This window comes from Hoplias malabaricus, chromosome 5, assembly GCF_029633855.1.
Source record: "Hoplias malabaricus isolate fHopMal1 chromosome 5, fHopMal1.hap1, whole genome shotgun sequence".
Lineage (NCBI taxonomy): Eukaryota > Metazoa > Chordata > Actinopteri > Characiformes > Erythrinidae > Hoplias > Hoplias malabaricus.
The window spans coordinates 13,745,153-13,752,575 of NC_089804.1; positions in this window are offsets into that span (position 1 = coordinate 13,745,153).

Below are 7,423 nucleotides of genomic sequence, written 5' to 3' on the forward strand. Positions count from 1 at the left end.
GCTTCCTGATCCGCGACGAGCCTCGGACGGGGCTTCAGTTTAAGAACGCAGCCTCACACACTGCCGCCAACATCAACGTATCTTCAAATATTTCACCATGAACTCCTCGGTCACTTCACCGTGGGCTCGTCGATTCGCAGGAACCGGTAAGAAGCCGAAAAGCAGATACTTTTTCCTAGTTTCTTTGCAGAAACTCTCATTCTTCAACATTGCAGGGAATACCCCGTGCTTCTGTCCATTCATTGGTGAGTCGATTCACTGCCCCCTGTCATTTGAAGCTTTCTCTATTGTAAATGCAGTGTATTTATTTACAAAGCAACAGAGCGGAGAGCCCGCGAAACTGAACGAAAACAGGGCGCTCTGCATTTTGTAATCACGTTACGTTCTCGACTGCAGAATGTAGCATATTTACAAAATGAAGCGCAGTGAATAGACAGGTCCAGTCACGTGAGGTAGCGCTAACGTCCCGCATATGCAAAACTTTAACGGAGATAATCCAGCATAATCAATGACACTTATTTTTAATCTCGGTTGCTCTAAAAGAAAACTATTAACGCTATAGTTACCGCCATCACAGACACCGTAGCGTCATGAGGTGTCTGCTACAAAACCATTTTCGATTGCATTAGCGTGTTTTCGGTTCCAGAGTGTGTTCTCTGGAGATGTCGTGTAGCTATGTTCACCAAATTAACTAAATATCGTTTGAAAAGGTATTCTCCAAAAATTTGAACTCGTAACTTACTACACTCACTTTCAAAGGTGTTACTGCAAAAGCAACACTTACACTCGAGCATGAACTGAGGAGTCGGTAACCTTTTTACACAATTTATATTTTAACATTTTACCATTAATTTCTAGTGTTCAACTTAATCCTGCTGCTTTGGGAAAGGCGACTAATACCGCCAACTACAAAATGAGATTATACCATCAACTGAACCTTAACTAGCATTGACCAGTGATTTTAAACGGTTTGAAGTGGTTTTAATGAAAGCATATCTGTAACTGAAGTGTACGTTTGAGGAGAAATACGTGTTCTGACTGTCAATAAATCAGCGATTTACTAAAAAATACTAGATATAAATGTCTTAAGGTATAGTCAGTGTTAGGATTTGGAAGAATATTCGTGATGTTAGCATTCGGTAAACACATAATAGTAAACACATAATAATTATATAATAAACATATGAACATGAAAGCTGTAGGCAAATATTTGAGTACACTTTCAGATGGAAAATGATTTCACTTCTCTCCTACAAAAATATTCTAAAGCCCGTTTACTGTATACGTACTGACTTGAATAGTTTGAATATATTCGTCTCAAACTTCCATCTTGGGAACGTTGCCGGTACCAGCGCCTTAACCGGGTTCTCTAATAATAATAATAATAATAATAATAATAATAATAATAATTCGTTTCCTTCATTTTGATCCTTTTGTGTGATATTTGTAAAAGTCCTGACATCCCAGGTTTTGTTGGCTTTTACAGTAAAAACATAAAAACACACTCGCTAAGAAACAAGACGGAAATAACAATTTATTTTTTATTTTTGCTGAATTCGACGTATTAAAATTGATTTTATTTTCCAAATATACAATAAATTCAGGAAATAAACGTGCAGATGTGTGTTCTCTGCAGTGCAATCTAATAATAAGTACTGGGTCAATGGTTTGCAATGTTAGTGGAACAACAACTGCCGTAAACATTACGTTGACAATATTTTAAGCACAGTGAGAATTGTCAGGAGGCTTTAACCCCAGTGTCCATTCAGACAGTCTTACAGAAAGGAGATATTAGACAGTGACAAAAAGACCAGCCTAGGCGATGCTTCCGAGGCGAAGACGTGACTGAATATTCCCCAAGAATCCAGTCAAAATATGACGAAGCCTATCCTGCTCATCGTGGGACGTGTGGAGAGGCCAATTAAACCAGTAACGAGAAAAATCAAGCACCAAAACAAAAATGAAGTTGTTCAACAAAACGTAAGCCGCTAGTGGTATGATGCCTGTTTATTATATCCATTCTCTCTCCTACTTTTAAACAAACACACACACACAGTTTCTTTGTTCTTTCAGACATTCGTGTATTACTATTTAACAAGTAAACAAAATATTTCAGTATCAAGGATATAAATCAATTACAGATACACACGATAGATCAAACAGTCCAGACGTGATATTAAAGGATACAGTATCAGCATAACATTTTAGCTAATTGCTGCACTGTTAAATATAATATATATATAATGTAATGCAAAATAAATAAATAAATAAATAACGTATCCACTTACTATAAATATGGACAGTTGGTGCTAGACTCGCGTTGGAATCGTGAGGTACAACATATTGTCATATATAAACTGAAAAACTGTCCCTCCTTTATACTTTATATTCAAAAACACCCCTCTAATCCAACCATTGATTTCCATTAAAAAGGACAAGGCGTCTAGCAAAAGCAATAAAGTCCATCTTGAATTTAGGGCTAGAGTTATCTTTGTGAACAACACCAAAATAGCGATTGTGTCAAAAATATCCGTCCAGTAATTTATAAAACTATGGGCATTCCCACTGTAACTGTAAATGGTCTTATTAATATTGATAACTGATTATTAGAAGAAGTGTGTTTGACCTGAATCTAAATCATTATTATTATTATTCTGACATCCCGTATTTAAAAAAGTGCTCGCGAAAAAAAACACTTGTTTCCGCTGGAGCTCTCGCAAAATGAATCGCTCGCATTTCTTGCAACATTTCTGCATTTTTTGTTGTTGCTTTTTCCATTCTAGTGAAGTGATGACAAACTATTCGCACGTTTGTCCTTGGTGAAATCTTTATATTAATCAGTGAAGTTTAGAGGGGGCTTATATTTTTTTCTTCCTACAAAGAAGTACATGACAGAAAAATGTTTTAGAACCATTGAGAAAGGGATATTGTGGAAATGAAAGCGTGCATACCCTCAGTTTTCCCCGACGCAGAATCCCCCTCACTGCTGAAGAAACCACTTAAACCTCAGCGCTAAAGGAAACAGCCGAGTAATAAACAATATACTACAGCCCACACAGGGTTTACCTCACGCCCCAATACACGGCCTTCATAACGATTTACCACTGCATTAAACAGCACGAAAAGCCTGCTCTCTTTATAAAGCATTACATCGATTATTTAAAAGGACCCTTATTGTTTATAGGTTACATTGATATTATCTGAGTTAATCTGAATTAAGTTTAATATCTAAATCTGATTCTGAAAGCAGTCTCGCTTCATTCTGAGCTCATGCAACATTCATATCTGTAGTTTCATTATACACTGTCAGGGTAAGAGTGGTGAAGCAGCACTAGGTAAAAGTTAAAAACAGCGTAAGGTTCAAGAGTAAACATGTTTTCTTTTTCCTATTGTATTCTCGAAATAAATGTGATTTTTGTTTTTCCTAACAGTCAAAAATGTACAAGGCTAGGTTATGAAATCAAATATGAAATGTGGCGCCCTTGTGTTTCCTAAATAAACGTACTTCTGTGAGTCTGGGCCTGTCCAATACAAGTTTCGTTTCCTTGTAACTTTTGTGTTTATTTGTCCTGTAAATATAAATATTATATTTTAAGGAACTGCAAATGTATTCTCTGCTCATGGCAGAGGCCTCATAATATTGAAAATCATGAAATAAGAAGAGAATATTGCTTCATTCCGGCTCCATAGGTGGGTAATATTGACTTATATTAGACTGTTTCAGATTAACTTCATGACTTCATGACGCTTTCAGAGTCTACGTGCTACAAAACAAAACGACTCCAGTTACAAATGAGTTTCTGTGGTGACTCAAACAAGTCAAACATCAGAGCTATGTACAAAGAACAGTTATCTTTTCAAACACATCTCTTCACATTAAAAGAAGCTGCGCTTCTGAATGTAAACAAACCAGAGAGAAAAGCTTTCCCCACAAATGCAGACGATACTTTAAAGGAATACGATGTAAGAAGTGGCTTTTTTGTCTCTTCTTAAACCCAGTAAACAAGGAACGTCCCTGGACGTTCAAAATAGGTCTAAAAGTAGTCTTTTAAATTTTATTTCAACGGACGTCCAAAATCCATCTTAAAAATTGTGACCAATTGATAACGTCAGTGGACGTCCAAAATGGGTTTCAAACAAGTCATTTATTTCGGGACCAATTAATAACGTCAACGGACGTCCAAAATACGTCTAATAGTCGTCTTTTCAATGTCTGTGTTTGGACGTCTTTTCAACTTTCATTTTCAACCTTAATAATACGTTGATTAGACGGCAGTCATTGCGTTATTTCAACGTTGAATCAACGGCAAAATGTTTACTGGGAACAGGCTTGATTTTGGGTGTAATTTATCTGAGAAATTATGTCTTTCACCTTTTTTTTTTTAATAATGTGCAAAAAAAAATATTCGGAGCCAAATAGGCTGAAAATGACATTGAAATCTGTAGTTAATATATAGTTTGGAGTGGGTAGAGTAGCTCCTGACCGTTTAACAAAGCTTATCAATGTAAATGAAAGAATGATTTCAGTTAAACTCACCTAAAGATGTCTTCAGTCGCAGCCAAACTGTGATTTATTTCCCCTATTATCCATGGGTACATTTCTGTGGTGAAATGTGTTTTATATTTTCTCTGGTAATGAACACGGCCACAGCGCTTAAAGACTGTAAACTGATGGACAGAGCAGACTGCGAAGACCCGCCCACAGAGTGTCTTATTAAAGCAGGAGAGACCGTTCAGGACTCCCCCAGGTGGAGTTTGGGGTCAAAGGTGCCTAATGATTCGAAATGAGTGGAAACTAAGAGCTTAAACGGGCAAAACAAACACAATCTGTGCGGAGAAATAAATTCACACCAAAATCAAATACGGAGAATAAAGAGAACCAAGCAAAATGGTGGACTCCCTTAAAAAAATAAAGCATCAGGCCAACAACAAAAAAAATAAGGCAACTAATTTGCATTAGTCTTTTTGAGTTGTGCCAACTGCTGAGAGATTTACATTGAGCCAGAGCAATATTTAGATTTGGTGAATTAGCTTTTAGTGTTGGATCAACGTAAATCTATTAGAAATTGGCCCAACTCTAAAAGACTAATGCAAATTGTTGTTGTTGTTGTTTTTTTTGGCCTAATGCTTTCTTTCTTAGAGTCTGAACATAGCATGGCATTGCATTTTCAACATAGCATTTCTTTGTTAACAAAAACAGATTGTTAGTTTTTGCCTTCTGACTTTCAACACAGCCACAAAAAGCAGTGCACCCTAAAACACAGTCTACAGCCCCTTTCACTTATGAATCCTTTAGAAACCACAGAGAAACTCTGTAGTATCAGGTCCGGAGATGTCCCGGAGTAGTCCAGTCACACAGCGCACAGCTGGAAGTTCTCTGCAGCAGATGAGCTCTAAGAATGTGCCATGTGCTTGGAGCGGAGAAACTCTGGCTGCTCTATTTTCACATGCGCTGACTCGGAATGTTGCTGGTCACGTTCACACATACAGCTCCTCTGGATCAATCCGGAACATTTTGTCCAGCATTACAGGGGAATTCAAACTTGTTTAAGTGGGCAATTCAAACGCAACAGAAAATTTAATTCTCAAAACTTTTAAGTTAAGTTGCCAGAAATGTGTTACTTTTTATTATTTAATCAAAATGTTAAGCTCGGGTTAGTCAAGATACTGTGTTGAAACACAATTTTTGTGTTACTGGAAGTAAAAAGAAATCTGGCAAAATCATCGAAATTGAGTTTTTATCTTACAAAAGTACATATAATTAAGTGTTGGGGAAAGGCCATCTGCATTACTTTTTAGAGTCGGCCTCACTGTGGTTCATTCTCCTTTAAGGGAACAGACATTGAAACTGGTCTTTCTGAATATTGCTCTTTTAACAGGGGGAGAGTGGTGCTGTGCTGTTTGATCCTTGTGGTATTTATGTCTAAATCATGTAACTGGTGTTGTGGTAAAGATTAAAATATCTGGGGCAAATTTACAATAAGGCGCTTGGTAAAAAAGCAAAAGAACCAAAGTGTTTCTGCGCAGAGGCCTTCACCGGGGTTAAAAACTAATGACAGCCCATTTATGTAGGGACAGGGAGAACAGCCAATGGGGACACAAAGGTTCACTAACACTAACGGATATTTCAGTAAGACCGTGTTCTGGAGTTTTATAGTGTTTTATAGTGTTATAATACACCCTTTTAAAGTAAATTAAAAAATTGAAGGATTATTCACATTTAAAATATATAGATTATGTTCGTGTTAAGAATTACCATTTCCCTTTAAAAGAGTGCAAATGTGATTAAATATAAATAAATATAAAGAGTTGTTTGTAATGTTTTTCATTACAGGGACCTCGGGGTCACGCGTGTGTCTCGCTCTGATCAACGGTTTGCGTAAAGTTTGGCGGAAGTTCGTGGGATACTTCTGTGGAGGTCTGTAACACAGTCACCACTTTGTAAGATTTAAATACTAACAAAACCCGCTTCCACATTGTAAACAGCGAGCCCTGTTAGTCCTATCTGGTCATTTACGTGTAAAACATACTGTGATATTCACAAAAGCACAGAAAGTGTGGTTGTATTTAGGTCGGTGTACACTGACATGGCATGGAAAAATTTGAACCAAAAATGTAATAAACTAATCATAGATCATAAATGTGTGAACTATTTATAAAATGTGCATAAAAACACATTTAAAACATGAAAATATTGACGATTATAAATGAAGTGTTGTGAATGTGTAAAGATTAATGATAAATTCAGAGCGCTGCTTTCACACACAAAGTTCACACAGCTCTTAAAACGCCAGCTGTTTTTACATATGTAATATAAATCAGAGATGACTGTAATTCTCCTTTAGCGTGAGCACAGAGTACAGTGGACTGTAAATGCATTTCATGTTATTTTAATTAACTGGCCCTTTAAAAAGTTCATTTTTATTACTTACTCACATTCTAAGAATCTATATAAAAGTATGGTGAATGAATTTAGTTTATCATTTAAAATTATGTCGTAAGTTGATTAAAGAGATACGGGTTTAAAAAACTTTTTTTGTATTATTAACGCCATATGTTTTTTTTATATATATAGATCGTGTTGGAATGCCGGTACAGGAAACTGAGCCCTACAGCTCCGTGCTGCCATTCACCTGATCACATGGCCGATCCTGCATCACATGGAAAAGATCACTTCTCATGACGTTACTTTAAATAAGATTCGAGGCAAAACGTTAGCAGTTAATGTAACTACGGTACGATTGCAGTGGATTATGATCCAAACATTTTGCCTGGGAATAATTGTTGAATATGGAATATGACCATGACTTACCACCCAGTTGCAAAATCTAGAGGGCCACACACACACACACACACACACACACACACACACACATAAGCACCACCAACTGAGCTTAGTAACTTTCTTCTGTGCACAGATGGG